This window comes from Haemaphysalis longicornis, unplaced genomic scaffold (genome assembly GCF_048455015.1).
Source record: "Haemaphysalis longicornis isolate Haplotype H1 unplaced genomic scaffold, Haemaphysalis longicornis Haplotype H1 scaffold_1, whole genome shotgun sequence".
Taxonomy (NCBI): domain Eukaryota; kingdom Metazoa; phylum Arthropoda; class Arachnida; order Ixodida; family Ixodidae; genus Haemaphysalis; species Haemaphysalis longicornis.
This window is the reverse complement of record NW_027526203.1, coordinates 189,294,970-189,321,366: the sequence shown is the minus strand read 5'-3', so window position 1 is coordinate 189,321,366 and position 26,397 is coordinate 189,294,970.

Below are 26,397 nucleotides of genomic sequence, written 5' to 3'. Positions count from 1 at the left end.
ACACGATGGACCCGAGAGATTTTTACAGAAAGAAAGGTAAGGCTGAAGTTATTATGTTGACAGCTTTGGATGACATATTGCATGAGCAAGCTTGAAGTTAAGTGCTGCGGTCGATTAGAACAAAGCGCGGTGTCACTGAAGTTGGTGGTCACCTAGAGTGACCACCGTGCATGAAGGGTCTGAGAGGGGCGGTAATATATTTTTTTTCTTGGTGGTTCAGCGGCGGAGTTCGTCGATATACCATCGGACTCTGACAGCTTTGCGGGGGGTGACAGCTCAAGTGACAGCGATTCTGACTATGAAGTTAATGATGCAGCAGCTGGAGCGGGCAAACAAAAACCTGGCGCGAGAATACCCATTCCCGCCGAGTGTGAGTCGTCTGATATAGACAGCGATGAAGACGATGTTCCGCGCATGACTGCCAAGGTGCCCGTGTGGAGTCCTTCCTACAAAATGTTCCCACCGCTGGACTTCTTATCGTGTAGTGGAGTGCCACATTGCATTCAGGACATTGAAAAACTAAGTCCTTTGGACATCTTCAGCCTGTTCTGGACACCGGACTGGATGGAGCAGCTGGTATTCCAGACAAATCTCTACGCTCAGCAGCAGGGCAAGCCGTATACACCAACTACGCTAAAAGAAATGGATGCCTTTCTGGGGCTGAATCTTCTGATGGGAATCAAAAGAAGTCCAAGTTACCGGGATTACTGGTCCAGTGCAGCTGACTTGCATGATTCATTCATTTCGAAAGTTATCAGTGTGAACAGGTTCGGCTGGCTGTTATCTCACCTGCATCTCAATGATAATATCCTGCAGCCAGCGAGGAATCACCCCAACTTTGACAAGTTGTACAAAGTCCGCCCTCTCCTCTCTGAACTATCAACTAGGTTTGCCCAAAATTACTTGCCGACTGAGGTTCTCGCCATTGATGAATCCATGATAAAGTTCAAAGGGAGGAGTTCATTGAAACAATACATGCCGAAAAAGCCTGTGAAGCGTGGCTACAAGGTCTGGATGCTCTGTGCCAGCAATGGCTACAACCTGAAGTTCGACATCTACACAGGCAAATCTGAAGGTGGCGTTCAGAGGGAGCTAGGCGCACAAGTTGTGAAGAAACTCTGCCAGGACCAGTGTTGTACACGTTCCTCCAAAATAGGAACGAAAGGTCGTTCCTCGTTCCTTGCCAATTTTGAAACGAGTTCCCGTTACAAGTTCCTTAATTGCGAAAGGAACGCGTTCCACTTCCACTTCGAAAATTGGAACGTGTCGTTACATTAACGTTACAATTAGGTTCTTAATTAAAATATAGTATCGGATAATCCTGGGTCTATATTAAGTGAGACATTTAAAACTCACATCGAACTACGTATATTATACGAATATTAACACCACCGGGAGCAGATTATCTGGAGATAAAGATAATCAAAAGAAACGCTCCTAGGCGAATTTTTTCAGGGAGCACGGGACAAACTCCAGACGGCTCGAGCACATTTCGCTGCAGGATATTTCGGTGCGGAAATTTCGGTATATACGGACATATCGGTGTACGAACATATCCGTGTACGGGCGTTTCGGTGCACGCACATTTCGGTGTACAGACATTTCGGTGTACAGACATTTCGGCGACCAAATTATCCGGTGCTTGCCTATTTGCGACAGCCGTTATATTTTTATTTCCGCTTAACGTGGGTTATGGACAACAATCTGGAGCAGTGAATTTATTTTTTTGATTGATGCAATGTTCGATCTTTGCGAGGTATTTTTAAAAATTCTACATGTATATATTTTTGTTTAATACCTCTTCCTGGGGTCACCTGTTATGCAACCGATTGAATTCTTTAGCACACTTTTTTTTTCATTTATGACAGGTTGTTTATTTATATTCTCTCTTTTTTAGCTAAGACAATTACCCGTGTTTACGATGGTTTACCGCCTCTTTTGTATTTTTTTTAAATTACACACCCTCAAATTACATAAATTACATGCACACTCTCAATATAAAAAAAGTAATAAACATTAGCTAGCCCCCCAGAATGAAGAAAACCTTATTTAGAGTATTGCGTAGGATGGGCCGCCTTGCTAAAATGAATTCGCGAACACTGGTCTAGGATATTGTCTGGGAGGAAAAACGGGCCTTTTGGAAAACAGCCGCAGGTTTTAATGTCCTAAATGCTGATTAAGCGCGTACCGGTTGTGCATACAAATTCCACCCATTGTGTTCGGGACAACCAACCTTCGTTTAATGTTTACAACCCTACATTTACCACATTTTAATTCTTTGTTCTAGCGCCCCCACTCCCCCCCCCCTCTTACCTCCCGCCTGTACGATCGAATCTCGACCAGATTTCTTTTTCAGCCATATTATTTTCGGTTTCCCCTGAAAATCCTACTGGCGTGGTGGAGTTCGCGGTATCCGAAGCGTCACCGCAGTGATTTTTTATTTTTTATTTAGAACATACTGCTAGCCTCTTAGTAGAGGCTTTTGCAGGAATTGGGTGATACATTCACACCAATGACATAGCACACTTCGCGTTTAAAACAGAAAAAGTTTTACATTCACCATGGGCGCACGAAACCTCTATAATGTGTCACAAAAGCCACCCAAAAAGCCCCTGAGAACACAATGGACACTATAGTTTGCTGGCTACGCCCTTCCGCTCGTCGCGGTCATATCGACGGCGCCCCCACTCCACGAACCGCTCTTTCTGCGCCGTCAGTCGCCCGCTTGGGAATTAACTCAAGTCGCGCATATCATGGACACCCCAGGTATACATTGCTTCCTCCCATTATAAAGAGCAAAAAAAAAAATGAATAGGCTAGTGTGACGAGAGCGGCAACAGTCGTCTTCAAGTTTTCGAAGTCCAGTCGACGCAATGGTGAAGCACAAGTGACACCCCTCTCTCTCTACTTAGGGGGATGATTGCCGGCGGGGCTCAGCTTTCCCCTCCCCTAAGTAACGCCACCGTAAGTGCGATCGTTGGTTTGTTAGTTTTAAGTAGAACTGACACCGAATGCAACCAAGGTGAGATTGATTGAGAGAATAATTAAAACGAAATGCACTCGCGCCTAATCGACCTAGTTTTTCTGTTGTTTTTTCGCGGAAGTTTTGCTGGAGGGGGAGGGGGGGGATATAGACTAAAAGCAGCAGCGTCTTGCACCGTTGGGTGAAGTGAAAGGAAAGCGTTTAGGTAACACTTAAAATATTTGGGTTGTTCACATGATTGTTAAAATAACAAAAAAATGGTTGAATGGATCCAAATTAACAACGTTAATTTTTACCATCTGCTACGGAAATTGGGTTTCACGTGGAAATGCTCCACTAGGGTTTAGCTTTCGTTTCCACGAACGTTGGCGCAAGCACAAGTCTCGAACTTAAAATCATATCAAGTCACAAAATTACAATATTAAAGCTAAAATGTTCAAAGAATGCCTGGGACATCCCCTCACTCAAAATGCCTGGGCCAAGACGTCGGGCACCACATTGTCCGTGCACAGAAATGTCCACACCGAAACGTCCTGTACCGAAATGTTCGACACCGATATGTCCGGATCCCGTTTAGCAGTCCGTGCGTTTCGTTGGCTACGTTGTTACCGGGTTTACCGGGACCGGTCTACTACTGGGCGCGCGGGAAAGGGCGGGTAGGAAGGGTGCGGAGGCACGTACATGGCGAAGACAGGACCGCGGAACTAATCCCCCTACCGCGACAAACGCCGAAAAGGGTCCCGGTCAACCCAGTAACAACGGATACGACAGAACGGACCGACTGCTAAAACTCTCTATTCTTTCCCCGCCAGGGAACAATTCTATCGACCAGACCCGCATTCTGGCCTCCCCAGACAAACGATGAAGGGTGAAAAGCATTCTCGCGGCTACGCTATTCACCCGTCGAACGCCGCGTAAGCAACCAGCATGAAAGCAAGCACAAGCTGCGGCCTGCTGCGTGGTTATTCTTCTGCCTTTGACCTTCGAGGAAGCACGTACGGCTGAAGGGCGGGCAAACTAACCATCTTATAGGAAGAGAAACGCAGTAGCGCTTTGTGGATTTTTGTACTCGAGCCTTGGCATCAAAAACAGCCAAATCCTAGCGATGTAACGGCAGGAACGCCGATCCTGCCGTTCCTTCAAAAACGTAACGAGTTACCGTTACAGTTCCACCGACCCTTAATGGAACGGTGGCGTTCCTCCGTTCCTCCAAAAAGGAACTAGTTCCAGGAACGCCGTTCCTTGTAACGCCGTTCCGTACAACACTGGCCAGGACCTTCGAGGAAAGCAGCATCGTCTTTTTTTTGACAATTACTTTACAAGCTACAACCTCCTCAGGGACCTACTTCATGATGGCATATACGCATGTGGGACAGTGAATTCAAACAGAAAGAACTTGCCTAGCTTGCAGGCTGACAAGTCAATGGAAAGAGGCGACACAGACTGGAGTGTGAGCGACGACAGTCTGTGCTGTCTAAAATGGAAAGACAAGAGGATTGTTTATTTGCTCACAAATTTTCATGATCCTTGCATTGAAGTGGAAGTCAACAGAAAAAATAAAGATGGAACAGTGAGCAAGGTCTCTTGCCCAGCGGCTTTGCAGGACTACAACCAGCACATGAATTTTGTGGACAAATTTGATCAGCGTAAGGGCCAATATGAAATAGACAAAGTCGCGGAAGTGGTGGCACAGGATTTTTTTCCACCTGCTAGACTGCTCTGTGGTGAACACCTTTCTAGTATATCGTGAACTCGAAGGAGTAGAACAGTTCACTTTGAAAGATTTCCGCAGATGTATCGTGACATCCCTCACTGCAGATGCCCAGGTTAGCAGGAAGCGAAAGTCGTCAAACACCGTATTGGTACAGATAAAAAATTCTAAGCCATATGTAGCCCCGGCAGTACGTGTACTTCACAGCGAGCACCAACCAAAAAGGTGCACAATGATGCGGTAAATGCGCCTAGGTACGATGGCGCTTTGACACCGGAGTAAACTGGTAGTTTTTCCGCCATCATACTGTCAAACGTGGGAGTAAGCCACCTGGCGTGATAAGTTTTATTGAAGCATTTCAGCCAAAAAACTCCCATTTAGGAAATTTGTTCTGTGTGCTGTAGCATCCTGAACAAACGAAGCGTACTCACGCGCACCGCGAGGTGTCACCGAAGAACATGCTAATAAGCACCGTAATAATTTATTCCCGTCTTTTCTTACATGCAACGTTCTCAAAGAGGTCGGAGAGTTTCTGGAATATCTGGTTCCCGCCCTGCTAGCAGCCCTGAAGAAACAACTGCGGGTGATCTCCCAAGAAGGGCCCCATCCACATCCACCGCTCCAAGCTCTTAGAGGTTTTCCTCGCGAATGCGCATGGCAGAAAGAAACATTCCGACAGAGGAAAACCTGAAAAGTGCCGAGGAGAGATGATAGCGTTCAACGACAACATCAACGACAACATTGTTAACCAGTACAACCACATGATAGTGGAGGTCCGAATCCCGCTCGCCGGCCGCAACAACTACGGCAAGAAAATGCACAAGCTCACGGACTGGGAGGCGTTTCGCCGGGCGCTACCCGAAACGCACGACGACATACAAGACAGAAGAGTGGACCACCGCCATCATGAAGACGGTGGACGACGCTACTCAAGAAATAGAAACGGACGAGGGCATCGACAAGATGGACAGCCGCTTGGCGCACCTTCTGGAAGCCAAGAGCTCACTGAAGGCCCGCTGCTTAAAACAACGCACCAACCGTCGGCTGAGGAAACGGATCGCCGAACTCAACAAACAGATCGAAAAGCACTGCAGGGTGCTGTGCGCCCAGCAATGGAACCAGGCGTGTAACGAGGCGGACGGCATGATGCACACGGGAAAGACGTGGAACATGCTACGACACCTCCTGGACGAGACCACGACCAAGAGTACCCAACACAACAACCTTGCCCGTACGCTCCATAGGGCCATCATGGAACTGGGAGAGGACGAGGTCAAGAAAGCACTGGATGCCAAGTACCTCCCCACCACCCCCACCGAGGACCATCCGGGTTACCTCGGAGAGGAGAATGCGGAGCTAGACAAGGTCATAGAACCATGGGAAGTGCGCGACGCGCTGCAGAATCTCAACAGAAGATCGGCGGCGGGACCTGACAGGGTCACCAACAAGGCGCTCAGCAACCTAAACGACGCGGCAGTGGAGGCGCTGACGCGCTACTTCAACAAGTGCTGGCGCGCAGGCCAACTCCCCAAGCAGTGGAAGGCGGCTAAAACGATCCTTATCCCAAAACCTGGCAGGCCCCCGAGCATAGAGAACCTTCGACCAATTTCACTCACGTCGTGCGTGGGGAAGGTGCTGGAGCACGTCCTCATGAACCGGTGGCAACGCTACCTAGAAGACTCAGAGCTCTACCCCAACTCCCTCATAGGATTCAGAAATAAGCTGAGCACGCAGGACGCCATGATCCTGCTGAAACACGAGATCCTGGACGACGGCACAATGACCAGAGACAATAGAGCGGTGCTTGGCCTGGATCTGCAGAGTGCGTTCGACAAGATCCGACACTCGGCAATCCTAGGACAAGTCTCTAAACTCAACATGGGAGGGCGGACGTACTACTACATCAGGGACTTTTTGACGAACAGAACGACCAAGATCTGCGCGGGAGACCTGCAGCTGCCCGAAAAGAAGCTTGGCAGCGTCGGCACGCCGCAGGGTTGTCATTTCCCCGCTGCTGTTCAACCTGGTGATGATCGGCGTGGCAAATCGGTTGGAAAGGGTGGCGGCTGTCCGCCACACCATCTACGCCGACGACGTCACGCTGTGGGTCCCGGGAGGCAGCGACGGACATATCGAGACCACTTTGCAAGAAGCTATAGACGCAATCGAAGAACAGCTCGACGGATCAGGCCTCGTCTGCTCTCCGACCAAGTCGCAGCTGCTGATACTCCCACCGAAGGGCGTTAGGAAACGCAGAAGAGACGACCGGTCAAGCATCGTCTTACACACGGCAAACAGACAGGTCATCCCGGAGGTCGACCAAATCAGGGTGCTGGGCATGCTTCTCGAACGAACGAGGGTCAACGGCGCCACGTAACCAAGCTGACCACGAAAGCTGACGCGGCCATGCGCCTTGTCCGCCGAGTCTCCAACAGAAGGGGAGGCATGAAGGAGGAGAACCTGATGAGGCTTGTACAGTCCTTCGTCATAAGCCACGTCGCGTACGTCGCCGCGTTTCACAACTGGAGGGCGTGCGAGAAAGCCAAGATCGAGGCGACAATACGTAAGGCGTACAAGACGGCTCTCGGCCTCATCAGAAGTACGAACACTGACAAACTCGCGGCGTTGGGGGTGCACAACACCCTCGACGAAATCGCGGAAGCACAGAAGACGGCGCAGTTTGAGCGCCTGTCGGGCACCAGAACGGGACGGTACATCCTCCGACGCCTGGGGTACCTACAGTGCAACGAGGGCAGAAGAAGAAAGAAATGAAAGAAAGAAAGGTAGGAAGGAAGGAAGGAATAAAGAAATAAATAAGTAAATAAATAAATAAATAAATAAAGACAAGGAAGAAGAAAGAACAAAAAGTGTGCGAGGGGACTGAAAACAAAAGAAAGCCAGTTTACATTAGGCGGAGGTGTCACAAAAAGTGACGACTACGACGGGCTCCTAGTCTAGCAACAATCGCAGACGGGACGGGGGTGTGGGCGGTGGAGGGGGGGATTGAACCACAATGCGTGGCCATGCTAACTACAAAGTCAGTACGATGCACGGAAGCAGATGAGCGGGCTTACGAAGCGCACGCAATCTCGCACGGCATATTCCGATCGAGACCACGTGCAAGAAGCTAAACGGAAATGAAAAGCAAGGGGTTCCGATAGGAGCCCAGCGTAAGCGACGGTCAAGAGGTCCACGTCCACCGTGCACCACTGATTCAGCGCCCGCTGCAACGTTACAGGTATCAAGCTCCGAAGATTCAAAACATTTCTAGAGCCGATGCAACGTTAAACGTCGATTTCAGGACAATGAATTCTAATACAGTGTAGCCCATTTATAACGAACCCACTTACAGCGATATAGCGGTTATAACGAAGTGATTTTGATTTCCCGTCCCAATTATAGCGGTCTTATAATAGTCCAGATATAGCGAAAAAGCGGTTATAGCGAAGAAATTTCAGATTCCCGCTTACTTCGTTATAACCGGGCTACACTGTACGAGTAAAGCACGAGGGATCGGTTGAGGTTTTTAGGGGTTTGTGATCTCACATGGGAAAGTCACAGGAAAGAAGTGTTTTTGCCAGTGGGGCAGGACGCCTTTCCGAACTAGCGTGTTTGTGGTGAAAACTGACTATCGTGCATGTCCTGTGGGGATTTCCAGTGAGAGGGTAAACTCGCAATTCTTTCAATGGTGTCCCACTGCACGTGTACCCTGTCGGGAGTGCTAACTTGCCCAACCTCTATGTCATCGAAGACTGGATAAAAGTGTGGCATGTCCCGTGTGGCCGTGGGATAATTCTTATAAGTTCGCACACTCTGCGAAATACATACAGCATCCTAAATGCACTACACCACATCATCTCCCCGTGCAAAAAGAATGTCTGCATCTTCCTTTCACTTGACTCACACAACAGGCTATCAGTCGCTCACGACAGTCCTATAAGTCCCCCAAAAAAAAAACCCGTCCAAAAAACACTTTCAATGATGATATACGATTCAACACAGACATGACACGTCCAACATGACGCAAAGCATGAACCGTACGTATACCCCCTACTGCACATATTCGCGAAGCCACTGAGGCTGCTTAGTCTTACGGCGCGGACGCGTAGACGTTGAACTTGCATTATTTGACGATCCAGACGCCCCCTCATTTTCCTTTGTTTTGTCTACATGGTTATTTGGATCTATTTGTTCACTATTTTCTTCCTGACATTCTAATGGTTCCCGAGGGACAACAGATTCAGACCTTGCACTGGTAGAAACCTCCGACAGATCAGGGTCTGTCTGAACCCTGGGGCTTGTCCCTTCTGACAACTGTAGACTAGGGGACGGACTGTCACAAATGTCCAAGTTAGACAAAGAGTACAAAAACTCTTTATGCCTCGACGAGAGTTCAACATTGTCAAAGGAATACGGTGCTGAGCCAACCTCGATTCCCTTCGGAACGACTGTGAGTTTTGAAGCGTTCCAGGGGCGGTATTCCCGTGTTTTGTCCCTTTTGTGTCCCTTTTGAGCGAGCCCTGATTGGCTAAAAGCGAACACCCGGATGTGACGTCATGCAAGCACGGCGGAGCTATGAGCCGTGGCTACTCGGAGCAGACGATTTTTCGTCGCAGTTCGCTCGCGGAACAATAAACACATAAAAGATACTCTGATACGGTTTCACTTCTTTAAAATGTGTTTGCAAGAACAGTTACGCTATTTGAATAAAAGGCCCACTGCTTAACCGGAAGTACGACATGATGAAAGGGACGTTTTCGAAAGGGACAGTTACGAGAATACCGCCCCAGATCTTTCCATCATTGAGCTTAAAGGTGAAAGGTGCAACCTGAGCTTGCACTTTCAACGGCTTACTATACTTCAGAAATCCTTGCTTACGGAATTTTACTTTCACGACATCTCCCACCTTTATGCGGGTCTGCTGCGCACCTTTCCTTCTGTCAAAGTACTGTTTAGCTTTATGCTGCTTCGTGAAGACCTGATTCCGAACATGAGGCAGGAAATTGTCCGATTCTGCTGCCTTTTTACGTATCCTGAAGTTGCTAATATCCACTTTGGAACGAGGCTGACGTCCATGCAGCAAAAAAGCTGGAGAAAGACCTGTCACTGAATGTGGTGTGACCCTATACGACCCAAGAAATTGTGTAATGCTTTTCGAAGCATCCTTGCCTTCAAGTCTGGCTACCTGTAAATGTTCTTTGAGAACTCTGTTAAACCGTTCAATCTGGCCGTTAGCCTGAGGGTAATAATTCGACGAGAACACGTGGCGGATACCTTTCTCCTTTAGATACTCTTGCATTTGTTTGGAGACAAACTGGGGTCCATTATCCGTCACTAAAACCTCAGGGAGCCCTTCCCGACTGAAAGACCAGTCCAACAACTTAATGACATCCTCAGTTGAAATGGAATTTGTGCCCAGAACCTCAGGCCACTTAGAGTAGTAATCGACTAGTGTAACAAGAAAGCGGGGGTACGACACATCTAACGGACCGACGATGTCCATTCCCAACTTTTGCCAAGGCCCTTCAGGCCATTCCACTGGCTGCAACGGAGCTACATGAGGCTTAGCAGACTTGTCTGCCAGCTGACAAACGTGACAATGCTTTACATGTTCTTCAACATTGCGATCCATTTGAGGCCACCAGTAATGTTCCCGAAGAAGTTGTTTCGTACGTACTATTCCTTGATGATTTTCATGTGCTAACTGGAGGAAGGTAGGTACCAGTACACAAGGGATAACTACACGGTCATCACGCATGAGTAATCCGTCCACAACAGAAAGTTCATCCCTTACATGAAAGTAAGCTGTTAAATCACTGTGTACCTTTTTCTTATAGGGCCAACCCTTGGACACATACTCTGCTACCTTCTGCAACGTCACATCTGCCTTCGTTGCCAGCTGCACGGTTTCTTTATCGACTACTGATGTTACTAGTGACACTATCTCTTCCTCCTTAACAAGTTCTTGACCGGTCTGAATGGGTAATCTCGATAGAGCGTCAGCCACCAGATTTTCTGACCCTTTGCAGTACTCGATGTCAAAATTGTAATACAGCGAACAAGCTGACCACCGTGAAATTCTCAAAGGTCTCCGACCTGAGTCTCCTGCGGCTAACAAAGCAACTACAGCCTGATGGTCAGTTCTAAGTGTGAACCGTCTGCCCCAAAGAAAAATGTGCCACTTTTCGCACGCGAACAAACAAGCCAGCGCTTCGCGCTCTCCCACAGAGTATTTTCTCTCAGTCTCCGACAAAGTTCTAGATGCAAAGGCTATGGTTTCAAGCCGAGAACCATACCGCTGCTGTAGTACCGCGCCAATTCCCACATCAGATGCGTCGGTAGTTACTACTACAGGCAAGTCAGGATTAAAAACCTTCACAACCGGAGAACATGTGAGGCACGCTTTCAACTGATCGAAACTGTGCTGAGCATCATCAGACCAACAAAACGTCTGACCCTTCCTGAGCATGAGGCGAAGTGGTTCAACTATCTCTGCATAGTTCTTTATGAACTTAGCATAGTATCCTGCAAGACCTAAAAATGATTGCAGTGACTTTATGTCCGTAGGAGCGGGAGCATGAACTATAGCTTTTACTTTGCTCTCCAAAGGTGAGATGCCCTCAGCCGAAATCTTGTGACCCAAAAAATCAAGTTCCTTGACCGAAAAAAGACATTTGTCATTCAACTTCATGCCACTGTTTGCTATACATGTTAAGACTTCAACCAAGCTCGCGTCATGCTCAGCTTGAGTCTTTCCCCACACAAGAATATCATCAAGATAGCAAACAACGTTTTTGCATTTTTTTAAGATCTGAGACATCATTTTTTGAAAAACCGCAGGCGCCGACGCCAGACCAAAACACACCCTCTTAAACCTGAATAAGCCTTCATGAGTCACAAAGGTAGTTAAGTCCCTACTTCCCTCTTCCAGCAACAACTGATGATAAGCCGACGCTAAGGCGAGCTTAGAAAAACAAACAGCACCATGAAACATCTGCAACAGCTCTTCAACATGCGGTAAAGGATACCCATCAATGATAATTGCCTTATTCGGTTCCCGGAGGTCCACACACAGCCGAATGTCCCCGTTCTTTTTCCGGACGACGACGAGTGGCGAAACCCACTCTGAGGCGTCGACACGCTCAATGACATCATTGTCCTCGAGGCGTCGCAGCTCGCTGGACACTGGATCACGGAGAGCAAGAGGCAATCGTCGTAGCTTAGATGCACTGGCCGCCGTTGGATCTTATGTGAGACGTCTTTGACAAGACCCAACTCGCCGTTGAAGAGATGTTCGAAACCCGAGGGCACGTTCACGGGACACTGCACTACACACACCGATGCTAGTCGACACGTAAGAGACGCACCGTCGATCTGAATGCCCAGTTGCTGGATGGCGTCGAGTCCCAAAAGCGATGTCCCTTTATCTGTGACGTAGAATGTGACGGAGCAAGACCGTTGCAAGACTTGAATAGGAGCTTGGAATGAGCCGCGGATGCCGATACGCTGCTTGGAAAAATTCCGCAAGTTGACGGAAGCCTTGGACAGCGCATGCTGTTTACTGAAGTGACGCTTGAAATCTTCGACAGTCATCAACGACACGGATGCTCCGGTATCGACTAAGAGTTGCATGGTCACTCCGCTGACTTCGGCTTGAACGACTAAGTCCTTTCTTGGAGGATTGTTGACGCTGACTTCCGCTTGGACGACTAAGTCCTTTCTAGAAGAAGTGCTGACTGTTAAGACGGAAGATCTCGAAGATGAGTTGATCTCCGTGGATGTTGGATGCTCTACAGGTTCCGGTGTCGAAGCGGATTCTCTTCAGCTTTCTCCAAAGACAACTTTTCGCCATGTGCGAGCAGCTTTTCTCTAACCTGGGGGTTAGACGTTCCATGTATGATTTGATCTCGGACGCTCTCCGCGTACGTCAGCCCGAACTTGCAACGTACGGCTTTCTCCTTTAGAGCGGTCACGTATTCTAAAAAACTTTCCCCCCGAAATTGACGACGGCTTGTGAACTCATGTCGTTCAACAAGCGTATTTGTGGACGCAGCGAAGAGCCGGTCCAGCTGCTCCAAAAGTTGGTCGAATTTCGAAATGGCCGGAGCCGAGGATGCGGTCACACTACAGTCGGTCGCGGAGTCGGTCACGATAGGGCTGGTTACATTAGCGTCGGTCACGTTACTGGCGGCGTCCCTCCTTGCTTCGTCCTGCTCCGCCTCAGCAAAACACCTTCGTTGCCCCTCCCTACCCAAAACGCTGACGAGCGCCGACGCGCGTGGTCCGTCATTCCAGTCGCTGCCGCCAGCCGCCTCGAGATGGGCCTGAAACAATTTTTTCCAGTTATGCCACGGAATCGGAGGCGGCCCCGGCAATTCGAGGAAAACGGGCAGGTTATCGAAGAGGCCCATGCTGCCAAGCCGGAAGGAGAGAGATGCAGGAGCAGAAGCAAAAGAACGAAGTAGGGCGAAGCCTAGGCGATGGTTCGACGAGCGTCAGCACAAAAGAACGCTAGGCCTCGCGACGCCAGACGCGCCGGACAGTCACACTCGAGCGAGGTCAAACGCACTCACGTTTTCATTCTGCCGGACCCGTCGACGATGTCGTCGCAGCAGAAGAAAATGATCCCATCCTCGTCGCCAAAAAGATGTTGTGTCGTGGGCGACGGCGAGCGGCCTCGGCAGCGACGGTACCGAGGGACGGCACAGAACAGGGAGGACGGCCGCCGGGCCCACGCACAAGCCCAAGAAGAAAGCACGGCCGCTGGATGAGAGCGCACGCAAGGTGCGGCCTGCCGCGTCGCCCGGATTTCAACGGGCGAGGGCGTGAGTGGCGGTGGTTACGTTTGCCGCCGCTTGACTCCCTCGCGGCGCTAGCGTTCGGGGACTGGAACAATTTTTATTTTTAGTTCGAACAATTTTTATTTTTAGTTCGCACGCCGCGTGCCAACAATTTTTATTTCTTGTTCGCACGCAACTGAAAGGGAGAGGAGGAATACACGTCCAGCCAGTTCACTGTTCACTCAGCCGTCCAGCGGTCCAGCTGACGACTCTGTGGAAATGTGGGAGGCCTCGTGTTTGTGCTGCTACAGGTGCTACAGAGAGGAAAAGAAGAATTATTTGTAGTTGGCCCTCAACGTGTAAGTATTAGTTAATTGTATCGGCGCCTTTGTGACCAGAGTTACTGGATATAGACAGTTGCGAAACTCCCCATAGGCCCCATGTATCGAAAGCCGGTCTTCGGTTGCCCCTCTGCGCCGGGGCAAGCACGGGGCAAGTTGACTAGCCTGTCGTCTGTCGGCAGGACGTTGAAGCAGTACTCAAGTGCTTGCGGCTGCTGCCGTAAGTCATAAAAAGAAAAGCCGCAAAAACACAAGTAAAGTTTACGTAATATTGTGTTTTAATTTAAAAAGCAATCTTTATTTTACAGAAAAATTTTGAATAATAATAGTTTAGCGAAGTTCCGTTTTTATCTCCTAGGTGCCGCGCGCGTCGACTTGCCCCTTAGCTTCCACGGAGTGGGGGGGCTAGCGCCGCCCGGATTCTGAAGCGGAGTTTCGCAACTGTCTATATTGAGTAACTCTGTTTGTGACTGTATTGCAACGCTACTTGTGATACATTCAAGCAGTGCTCAGAGATCTGTCTCATAGCGTCCTCGATAAACACGCACCGGTGTTGCCCCCAAAACCGGCGCGGTGCACAGTGCCCCACGACGGTGCGTACCGGCACGGAGCGTTGATCGAGGACAAACGGGGCGGTTCTATCCAGGCGCCATCTCTTAATCTAAGAAATCAACTCATAAAAACGTTCGCAAGTAGCAATACAGCACTGTAACGAAACACAGCGCTATTAGAAAGTGGTATTTATTGAAGGACAATGATTATATGTACGCGCACAACTTAAATCCGTCACACATGCGGAACAACGTACCGCCACCGCTTCCACTAAACAGCTACATACAAGCTGCTTCTCATCTTCGTTTGAGCCATAATGCGAGTGCCTGTTTTGTTCCGCCCTTCCGTTACAGCAAAACAAGTAGGTCTTCATCGCCTAGGCACTCCGGTGACAGTTCATGATAATTCAATCGAACGAAACGAATGTCAATCCCCAACTGTCTGGCAATGCATGCAGCCGTCTTTGAAGTGCACGAAGTTCGCGTCCTCATTTACAATCTCTGGCCGTTGTTACCGCCCGATAGGAGCCTGTCGCACGTTGCCCGATGAATTCACAAGCACGCCATCCTTGTCAACAACAATACACAGCTCCTCCCGCCTTGACACGAGTGCGGCGATGCGCCGTCGCTGCAGCAGACGGCGGAGGAAGCCCACAGAACAGGGAGGGAGGAGCCCCTTCGCCGGCGTCGTCCGCGATGTATCTCGGGATTGCGCCCCGGCGCACCGTCGACTCTCTTGGTGCGCGGCGGTGCAACCAAGATTAGACAGATTTAGTTGGGCGCGCGCTCCGGACGAGCGTACGCCCCGGCGGGGCGGCTCGCGACTGCGCATGCGCAGTACGCTACGTAAACGCCCCGGCGATGCGGTGCTACGCACGCAACGGCTGGGAGCGTATGCTCCGGGGCGCTTGCGGGGCGCTGCGGACCTGCTGGGAGGCCCCTTGCTTTCAAAATGGCTGCTGCCTCGGCGATGTCGGCGGCCGGTCGTGGCAGGAGGTTCCCCGACTGAAAACGCGAACCGTCGCGTGTTTTTCTCGTTAGGCGACAACGTTTCAGTTCCAACAGGCATGCAGACCAGAAATGAGCGACCAAGGACAGCCTGGATGGCTCCCGAAGCGGGCGGCGGTGTTTGTGTACGTGTCGTGGCGGTGGAATGCGCGCAGTGTTGGTGCAGATCGGCGGCCTCCATTTAGGGAGTTCAAGAATTTTCGCCTGCGCCGTCGTCGCGCCCTCGGGTGCGAGCCGAGGACGTTGCGCTACCGTGTGAAACGTGAAGGATTTGTAGTTGGACTCCACGAATAAGAGGAAGTGAGTAATAGGAACGCATCGTGTATCTTATTGAGTTGCTACACCCGGGTGAAGTGTATCACTAAACCGCCGTGCCAGCCTACCCGCTGTTTCATTTTGCGCGTCGCATTAGCGTCGCATGGTCCTGCCGTATTTCATCGCTGAATAAAGTGAGTATCCCGAGCACTGCGTGTTGCTTCAAAACTTCGGCGTCGCGCGGTTGAGCAAAACAATGCGACGGGTGTATCATATTTTTCCCTAATACTGAATCAAGGTAAGAGGGTATATTTTATCGTACTTGCAAGATTTTTACAATCGAAACCAGCGTTAACGCATTGAAAAAAAAAAAAAAAGAAACGCCGTCCAGTTACAGTTTGCCTTGGTTAGCCACGTAAAATGTTAAATTTGGGTACTTCGCGTTGGGTTCAACAGGTGGCGCCGCAAGGTTAAATTTGGGTACTTCGCGTTGGGTTCAACAGGTGGCGCCACAAGCGTTAGCGCACGCTACGAAAAACGCTGTACTAAAACTATACATGGGCGCGTCGCGACGAGCGTACGCTCCGCTTTACGCCCAGCAATACGCTAACGCCCGGAACGCCCAACTAAATCTGTCTATTTAGTTGGGCGCGCGCTCCGGACGAGCGTACGCCCCGGCGGGGCGGCTCGCGACTGCGCATGCGCAGTACGCTACGTAAACGCCCCGGCGATGCGGTGCTACGCACGCAACGGCTGGGAGCGTATGCTCCGGGGCGCTTGCGGGGCGCTGCGGACCTGCTGGGAGGCCCCTTGCTTCCAAAATGGCTGCTGCCTCGGCGATGTCGGCGGCCGGTCGTGGCAGGTGGTTCCCCGACAGAAAACGCGGACCGTCGCGTGTTTTTCTCGTTAGGCGACGACGTTTCAGTTCCAACAGGCATGCAGACCAGAAATGAGCGACCAAGGACAACCTGGACGGCTCCCGAAGCGGGCGGCGGTGTTTGTGTGCGTGTCGCGGCGGTGGAATGCGCGCAGTGTTAGTGCAGATCGGCGGCCTCCATTTAGGGAATTAAAGAATTTTCGCCTGCGCCGTCGTCGCGCCCTCGGGTGCGAGCCGAGAACGTTGCGCTACCGTGTGAAACGTGAAGGATTTGTAGTTGTACTCCACGAATAAGAGGAAGTGAGTAATAGGAACGCATAGTGTATCTTATTGAGTTGCTACACCCGGGTGAAGTGTATCACCAAACCGCCGTGCCAGCCTACCCGCTGTTTCATTTTGCGTGTTGCATTAGCGTCGCATGCCATGCTCAGTTGTATTTGTCGCATGGTCCTGCCATATTTCAGAGCTGAATAAAGTGAGTATCCCGAGCACTGCGTGTTGCTTCAAAACTTCGGCGTCGCGCGGTTGAGCAAAACAATCGCGACGGGTGTATCATATTTTTCCCTAATACTGCATCAAGGTAAGAGGGTATTTTTTATCGTACTTGCAAGATCTTTACAATCGAAACCAGCATTAACGCATTGAAAAAAAAAAAAAAAACGCCGTCCAGCTACAGTTTACTTTGGTTAGCCACGTAAAAAAGTTAAATTTGGGTACTTTGCGTTGGGTTCAACAGGTGGCGCCGCAAGGTTAAATGTGGGTACTTCGCGTTGGGTTCAACAGGTGGCGCCACAAGCGTTAGCGCACGCTACGAAAAACGCTGTACTAAAACTATCCATGGGCGCGTCGCGACGAGCGTACGCTCCGCTTTACGCCCAGCAATACGCTAACTCCCGGAACGCCCAACTAAATCTGTCTATTGCCCCGCGACGGTGCGCCCCGGTTTATCGAGGACGGACGGTGCACACCGGTGCGGTTTATCGAGGATGAAAAGGCGCACCGGTGTGCCCCGGTGTGCACCGGTGCGGTTAATCGAGGATGCTATCAGTTTGGCGGGTGAATTTGTGACGACGGTGAACGGTACCGATGTTTGTTGTCCCGCGAAGGTTTGCGTCATTTTCTCCGCGCATGTGCCAGCTTGACGCGGTGGGCACATCGGCTGCCTACACAAGTTATGTCAACGCCTCCTAAAAATGCGTCATTGGCATTGGAGGCAAGTGAGACAGTAAAAAAAAAAAAAAAAAAGGAAGTAAAAAAACAACTTAAAATGGCCACTTTCGAGCGTTTCGAGCATGAGACAGATTCAGTTGGGCGTTCCGGGCGTTAGCGTATTGCTGGGCGTAAAGCGGAGCGTACGCTCGTCGCGACGCGCCCATGGATAGTTTAATAGCATCCTCGATTAACCGCACCGGTGTACACCGGGGCACACCGGTGCGCCTTTTCATCCTCGATAAACCGCACCGGTGTGCACCGTCCGTCCTCGATAAACCGGGGTGCACCGTCGCGGGGCAATTTTTGGTTGCACCGCCGCGCACCGAGAGAGTCGACGGTGCGCCGGCGTGCAGTCCCGAGATGCATCGCGGACCATGCCGGCGAAGGAGCTTCCTCCGCCGTCTGCTGCAGCGACGGCGCCATCGCCGCACTCGTGTCAAGGCGGACGGAGCTGTGTATTGTTGCTGACAAGGATGGCGTGCTTGCGAATTCATCGGGCAACGATGCGACAGTCTCCTAACGGGCGGTAACAACGGCCAGTGATTGTAAATGAGGACGCGAACTTTGTGTACTTCAAAGGCGGCTGCATGCATTGCCAGAAAGTTGGGGATTGACATTCGTTTCGTTCGATGGAATTATCATGAACTGTTACCGGAGTGCCTAGACGATGAAGACCTACTTGTTTTGCTGTAACGGAAGGGCGGAACAAAACAGGCACTCGCATTATGGCTCAAACGAAGATTAGAAGCAGCTTGTATGTAGCTGTTTAGTGGAAGCGGTGGCGGTACGTTGTTCCGCATGTGTGACGGATTTAAGTTGTGCGTACATATAATCATTGGCCTTCAATAAATACCACTTTCAAATAGCGCTGTGTCTCATTACAGTGCTGTATTGTTACTTGTGAACGTTTTTATGAGTTGATTTCTTAGATTAAGAGATGGCGCCTGGGTAGAACCGCCCCGTTTGTCCTCGATCAACGCTCCGTGCCGGTACGCACCGTCGTGGGGCACTGTGCACCGCGCCGGTTTTGGGGGCAACACCGGTGCGTGTTTATCGAGGACGCTATTAGTACAGCGTTTTTCGTAGCGTGCGCTAACGCTTGTGGCGCCACCTGTTGAACCCAAAGCGAAGTACCCAAATTTAACCTTGCGGCGCCACCTGTTGAACCCAACGCAAAGTACCCAAATTTAACTTTTTTACGTGGCTAACCGGGCTAACCAAGGCAAACTGTAGCTGGACGGCGTTTCTTTTTTTTTTTTTTTCAGTGCGTTAATGCTGGTTTCGACTGTAAAAATCTTGCAAGTGCGATAAAAAATACCCTCTTACCTTGATGCAGTATTAAGGAAAAATATGATACACCCGTCGCGATTGTTTTGCTCAACCGCGCGACGCCGAAGTTTTGAAGCAACACGCAGTGCTCGGGATACTCACTTTATTCAGCTCTGAAATATGGCAGGACCATGCGACAAATACAACTGAGCATGGCATGCGACGCTAATGCGACACGCAAAATGAAACAGCGGGTAGGCTGGCACGGCGGTTTGGTGATACACTTCACCCGGGTGTAGCAACTCAATAAGATACACGATGCGTTCCTATTATTCACTTCCTCTTATTCGTGGAGTCCAACTACAAATCCTTCACGTTTCACACGGTAGCGCAACGTCCTCGGCTCGCACCCGAGGGCGCGACGACGGCGCAGGCGAAAATTCTTGAATTCCCTAAATGGAGGCCGCCGATCTGCACCAACACTGCGCGCATTCCACCGCCGCGACACGCACACAAACACCGCCGCCCGCTTCGGGAGCCATCCAGGTTGTCCTTGGTCGCTCATTTCTGGTCTGCATGCCCGTTGGAACTGAAACGTTGTCGCCTAACGAGAAAAACACGCGACGGTCCGCGTTTTCAGTCGGGGAACCACCTGCCACGACCGGCCGCCGACACCGCCGAGGCAGCAGCCATCTTGAAAGCAAGGGGCCTCCCAGCAGGTCCGCAGCGCCCCGCAAGCGCCGTTGCGTGCATAGCACCGCATCGCCGGGGCGTTTACGTAGCGTACTGCGCATGCGCAGTCGCGAGCCGCCCCGCCGGGGCGTACGCTCGTCCGGAGCGCGCGCCCAACTCTGTCTGATAACGTTATAAACGTTGGTCTGGCCTTCATCATCCTCGTTGCACGTTCAAAAGTGCCTTTTCGGCGCCAAGAAGTAACCAAGTGGTCCTGTTGCCTGGCCTGTTTCTTAACTAATGTGAAATGTGATCGGTTGTTGTTATCTGAAATGTTATTGTTTTTGTGTCGTGTTTTTTATCCGGCGATATGCACCATCTAGTCCAACAGCGTATATTACTGAAATGTGACATTAGCGCAAAATTTGTAAGATAATGGGAGTGGTTTTGCTGAAAGCTTTTTTTTTTTTTTTCATGTGTGGTGCAACCCTTTCATGTATGTTGCAGGGTGTTGCAACATACAGTGTGTTGCGACGATAACTGGAACACTTTAAAAAATTTTCCTGAGCGATCCGCCGCTGTGTTCGCGCTCAAACTTCACACAAAGGTCGCATTTTGTGGTCTATTTTGTTTGACACCGGGAACAACAACGGTAGTTACCTGTTTATTCTGAAAATAAATAAAAACGATTTTCGCCTATGGGAAAATGGCGGCGATTTGGACGTGCGAGCCCGAAAACCGGGTTTTCTGATCGTCTGTTAGCTCATTTCTAGGTGCATTTTCTGATCGTCTGCTGCACCATTTGGCTCCGTACGTGAATCCCAAACGTACGTTTCACTCTGCAGGTGGTTCCGTCGTTCAAACATCAACTTGCGCTGGCTCGCACGTCCAAATCAGCGGCCATTTTCCCATAGGCGAAAATCGTTTTTATTTATTTTCAGAATAAACAGGTAAGTACCGTTGTTGTTCCTGGTGTCAAACAAAATAGACCACAAAATGCGACCTTTGTGTGAAGTTCGAGCGCGAACAGAGCGGCGGATCGCTCAGGAAAAATTTTTAAAGTGTTCCAGTTATCGTCGCAACACATAAACTGTTCTCTGCAACACTCTGTATATTTCTCATTAGAGAGCAGTATTATAACTGTAGATCGTTGCGTGAAAACAGACTTTTTGATAGCTCTGCAGGATGGGACCCTAGACAAGCGCCCTTCCCCTCTCCTCTCAAAACTGTACCTGCGGGTTGATCCGCAAATATGCGCATGAGCTCAGCGCTGAATGCTGTTTGTACTGATTAGCGTCCTCTATTGTCACTTCTTTTAATTTTTGCTGTATCTAAATGTACTCAGACATACCCGCAAAATTGCTCAGCGATACAGCGGACGTATTGGCAAAAATTTTTAAATTTGTGTTGGCACACTGGACTGCTCTCGACCTTTTCTTCACTAATTGTTTGCCACCTTAGCGAGCTGATCCAGGAGCTTTAAGCCACTTGAGACACCGGCCTGGTCATCGATTGTTCTAATGCCACGTGATCATCTTGTACAGTTCGATGTATACAGTTCTGTCCAGACAGAATGCCAGCTGTCAGTAAAGTTCTGTCTAGGGGAAACGCAACTCATGGTGGGAGCAGTCTTTCTTAAGCCCTTTCGGTGCACTGACAAGCCATAATCACTGCTAATTATTATTCAATACTAATAATTACAGTCGAACCTCATTATAACAAAGTAGTTTCGTGGCAGTAAATTAGTTTATTGTACCTGATAGGCGTTGTAATGGTAGAGGTAAAACTTGGCTCTAACGAATCGGTAATCTGGCTAGTGGAAAAACCCTAGCCACAAAAACGCATTATTCTAGGCTTTGAACTTACTGTAAACAAGTTAATCCTTAGCTGTCTCCTTGTGGCATTTCAAACTAAATGGACCCAAACATGAGAACGTGAAATTCCACAGGTCAAAGATCATTTGAGAGAACAGGCCTGCATTATTATTTATTTGAAGGACGTGATATTTGTACAGTGGCTTTTCATAGCACCGAACAGAATAAAGGTTTCCGCAGTGACCACGCACAAAACGGCCTTTTCTACTTCTACAGTTTTGGGCGTTGGGAGGTTTTTCTTCATTACAGCCGATATCGCGTGCAGCTCTTGCAGTTCCACTTTCTGACACTGAAATGATGCGTGACCAACCAACGTTTGTATTTAGTTTGTTATAGCTGATAATTTGCTATATCATTGTTCATTATAATGAGGTTCAACTGTACAAATGATTGGACTAACTCTAGCTCAGTTCAAATGGAACTCCAAACCGCTACCCCATGCCCACTTCACAACATGTAGCAACAGCAGTTTTTCTTGATATTCACTCAAACTGCCAAAATGCATCTCCTCAATGACTAGCCAGAATCCCTGTTAATTATTAATCATTGTTATTACTGATGATTGGACTAACTGGCTTAATTCGGGTGGAACCCCAAGCTGCTACCCTAAGCCCATTTCACAATACAAAGCAAGAGCTGTCTGCCATGATTTTACCCAACCGGCCAAACCGCTTCCACTCACTGACTAGCCTGAGCCACTGTTAATAATAAAAACAAATGATTGGGCGTAACTCTTGCGACAGCTACGTCAGCCTTAGCTTCAGTGAGCAATAGCGGTTTGGCCAGTTGTGTAAAAATCAAGACCGACTGCTCTCACTACGTGAATCGTAAAACGGGCATTAAGTATAGCTATTACAAAACGGTATCCACGGGCATGCACACACTAAAGGAAAGCTTGTGAAGATTCGAATACATCCGAGTTCAACCTAGTGCTCCAAACTACCTTTAAAAAATTTTGCGTGTAGCTTTCCTGCTCATGGCAGTCCTTTCAACAGTGATTACTAGTCGCGCAAGTTGCACGACTAGGTTCCTGAGCCATGGAAACTATCCCATAGAAATGCATGGGGAGTACGATTTGACAGCGAATTACACAAAAAATATTCAGAATCCTGGAAAATTATCTTACTGTTTTCATCTTCACGTTGACTTTTTGCTTTATGCCAAATATCACTTTCTTGAAGTGGTTTTGCTAGGTTCCTGAGAGGTCGGAATTTTGAGCGAAAAAGCTGGGTATGTCTGACGTATCCTTAATAAGAACTTTTGTGGGCATTTCTGCTGTACCTTTAAAAAGTGTTTAATTTTCTGCCCCTTCCACCTACTGACACAACGATCAACTCGCAAGAGCTTTTCCACTAGTTGACCTGCTCATTTTCTTCAATTAAATGCTCTTATTGTTGCCCTGCATGCATGCACATTTTAGGTGAAAGATCGGTGTTTCTGACCCTGTTGCTTGGTCAGCTTAAGTGGTTTAGCTGAACATTTTGCATATGGGTGCTCATATTTTTTTCCCTTTACATATTTTCGTTTTCTTGTGTAAGGCATATATATAAATTCATTGGGCTGCTATTCTTTGCCATGGTTGTATTTTCTTCACATGCAGGCTGTCCCTGTCAACGTTTGCTTCAGCGAAGGCACGAGGGCCATCGTTGTGGCTGATTTTATGAAAAACAGCTAATTTGGCACCCTCAATTAATTTATTCACAAGAAGCTACTGAGTGTTTTAAAAATATCTTTGAGTTGAGATTTTTCAGCAGAGGTGGAATTTCGTCCTTGGGGCATTCCTTCCTCTCAACCGTGCATGCTGAAAAAGTGTGGTGTGCGTTATAAACAACTGGAGGGACCGAACAGTTGCTCAGAACAGGCTTCAGTTTCTCATTGCAGCATGGTGACCATCACTTTAGCTGGGACTTTAGAGATAAAGGGCAGCTATATATTTCTAGGGGAAAAGATTAGACATACAGACAGGGTGATGTAAACTTTTATTTAAGCAATAGAGGAATGTGGTGTGGGAGAAGAAGCTATGGGCAATGAGTGACCATCTTAGTCCAATTGACTGTACGCTGCAGTTGCCCGAGTTCAGGGCCCTGTGATCTTTGAGCGGGTAATTGGAGAGATTTTTTCAATTGGTGCATTTATGTTAAGCAGCTATCTTCCTCTGACTGTGGCTGAACTGACACCAGATTCTCTAAAATAATCGTCATCATTTTGAAGTGATGCGGTATTGGTGCACAAATGCATGTGTGCCTTGGTTGGAAGTCCCGCAGAGGAGTGGAAGATTGTAGAAATCGCACAGTACGTCTTGCTACTGTGCACGTCTACTCGACCTGAAAACGACAGGCAGAACAATGCACCCTGATTCTCCTGCTCCTCCACAGGATTCCCTAACCAAGGAAAACGTGCACATTAATGCCACATTGCATAAAAATTACAGCCATAATTTTAGAGAATTCAGGCCCTGATGTCTGGTGTTCCATTGCTGTGCGCCATAAATGTGAAAGCACTGCTTGACCCTGTAGGCTGAAATCCGGCATCGCAACAGAGAAACGGTGGGCAGAATGGATGACAGCCTGGTCACACACACAATGCACCCATGATCTTTCACAGATCTCCAGATACTATATTGTACATCGGCTCGTACCGTCAGGCTCAATTTGTTATAACCAATAATAAGAATAAGTGTAATTAATAAGCAGTTTATTTTACCATACAACATATAGCGAAGTTGATGGTGCCGTGACTTTATTATGTCCAATGATGTTATGAGTGGGTTGGACTGTATATACATATAATGTTTCTGTTTGTTGTTTTTATTGCTTCGAAATAATCTTTGGCTGCTACAACTCCCTTATTTTTTCTCTCCAAAACAGACTTATTGCTGCTCCCAAACAGTCCAAAATGACTGGGGCCAACCACATCACTTCCAGTGGGTTCCAGTTGCTTTGAGGCCTCTGGACAGTTTGGAAGGCACCCCAGAGCTTGCGACATGTGGGTAAACCTCCCAGCCAATGCGCGATCCAGCTCATCCCTGCCTGCCAGCCAGTTGGCATGGCATCTGCAGCCAGCGTGGTGTGCTGGTAGGCCATCCATTCAGCAATGGGACTTGGAGCACTTTTCCCTACTTTCCCCACTGCCACCTTCAGCTGGACATTGGTGGCGTCTCACAGTGGACGAGATCCTGGAACAGCTCTACCCCCTTCACCAGCTCCACCATGGCAAGGCACTTGCAGAACTGGACCCCGTAGGCGACATGGTGCTGTGTGGAACGCAGGGCTGGCTTCCCGAGTGGTGTAATGTGCAGTGGTTAATAAAGTCCTCAGAAACGTGAAGTCTCAGCAGCAGAAACTGACGACGCACTGTGGATGAATGATGAATTCTCTGAGGCGCTGCTCTGTAACCAACATGGGCTGGGCCTCATGCAATTTGCCCACAGTGAGGCAGCACATGTGACCTAACCCTTGTTGTAGCTATCTTGCAGCTGTCACTAGAAGCAGTGGAATAACTTTTAAAGAAGTCATGAAAGTTAATCGCGAGCCTCACTCGTTGCGGCCAATGCTGTGCTTCTCGGCACCAAAGGTGATTTTACGGTGAGTAATCAGTTCTAGTACCAAGGGCCCTTCAGAACTTTGGAAAAAACCTGTTTGGCAAATGTAACAAAAATGATGTCAAACATGAGGAATGATGGTGGTGGCATTGTCTGTACAAAAAAAAGAGCTTTTTTGCAATACTTCGGGCAGCAGCGTCTGCTTAACACCTCGAATTTGTCTCCAGTGAGTCCGACTTTCTCTGTGACTGCACAATGGCTTCAGACAATGACAAGAACGACAATGATCGTGATGATGCACTGGCTTGTGAGTAACTATGCATAAGTAATGCAAACCTACTGCTCCCTTTTTGTTTGGTGACTGGCAGGCATTGAGGCAGAGCTGCCCTTCATAGCAGTTTTTTCTTCACAGTTTAAGTTAATTCCAAGCTTAAACCCATATTTTTAAATCATAATGCAAAAAAATTCCGATTAGAGAAAATTTTGAGAATTGAATGTTTTTTTTAGAAACAATGTGGAGGTGCAAGGTGCAAACTTGGGAATGGGGAATAGAAAAGTAATTGGGCTATATACCTAAAAGCATGTAACGATAGAAAGGTGAAGCCTTCTGAGATTTGAGTGCACCCGTTGTGAAGGAGAAAAGGCTTGGAAGAGTTCGGGTGATGCAGTTGTCCCTAGTTGACAAGGTAGTGACAGTGCAGTACAGCTGGTCAACGTCGTCAAGGAAGAATCATGAATATGAAGTTTGAGCAAGGGCCAAAGGACACCGCAATGAGATCTGGCGAGATCTGGCTGCTGGTACCCTGCCACTGCGGAAGAGGCGGCCATTGCACTTGCGCTCACTCACCGGCCTACACCAACAATTGTTATTTCTGATTCGAAAACGGCCATTCGAAATTTTGCCCGTGGTAACATTTCCCCGCAGGCTCTCAAAATTCTTCTTCAAAATCCTCCCACCTCCCACACGGAGCTGATTTGGACTCCAGCCACTGCGGGGCTGGAAGGTAATGAAGCGGCTAACCTTGCAGCTCGAGAGCTAACCGTCCGAGCTGGGCCAAGTCGCATCCCTTCCCATGGAGCCCAATCAGCCCGTGACAGCCTGTTAACTTTCCAGGAAATTACCTGCCATTACCGCCTCTCGCCGGCGCGACCCTCCACCCCACTGGTCGCTTTCTATCGCAGAGGAACGATACTGGCGCCTTATACAAACCAATACCCTCCCTTGTCGCGCCAGACTACATGCAATTTATCCCTCAATATTTCCTTCTCCCCAATGCCCCGACTGCGGAGCCACCGAAACAGTCTCTCATATCGTTTGGCAAT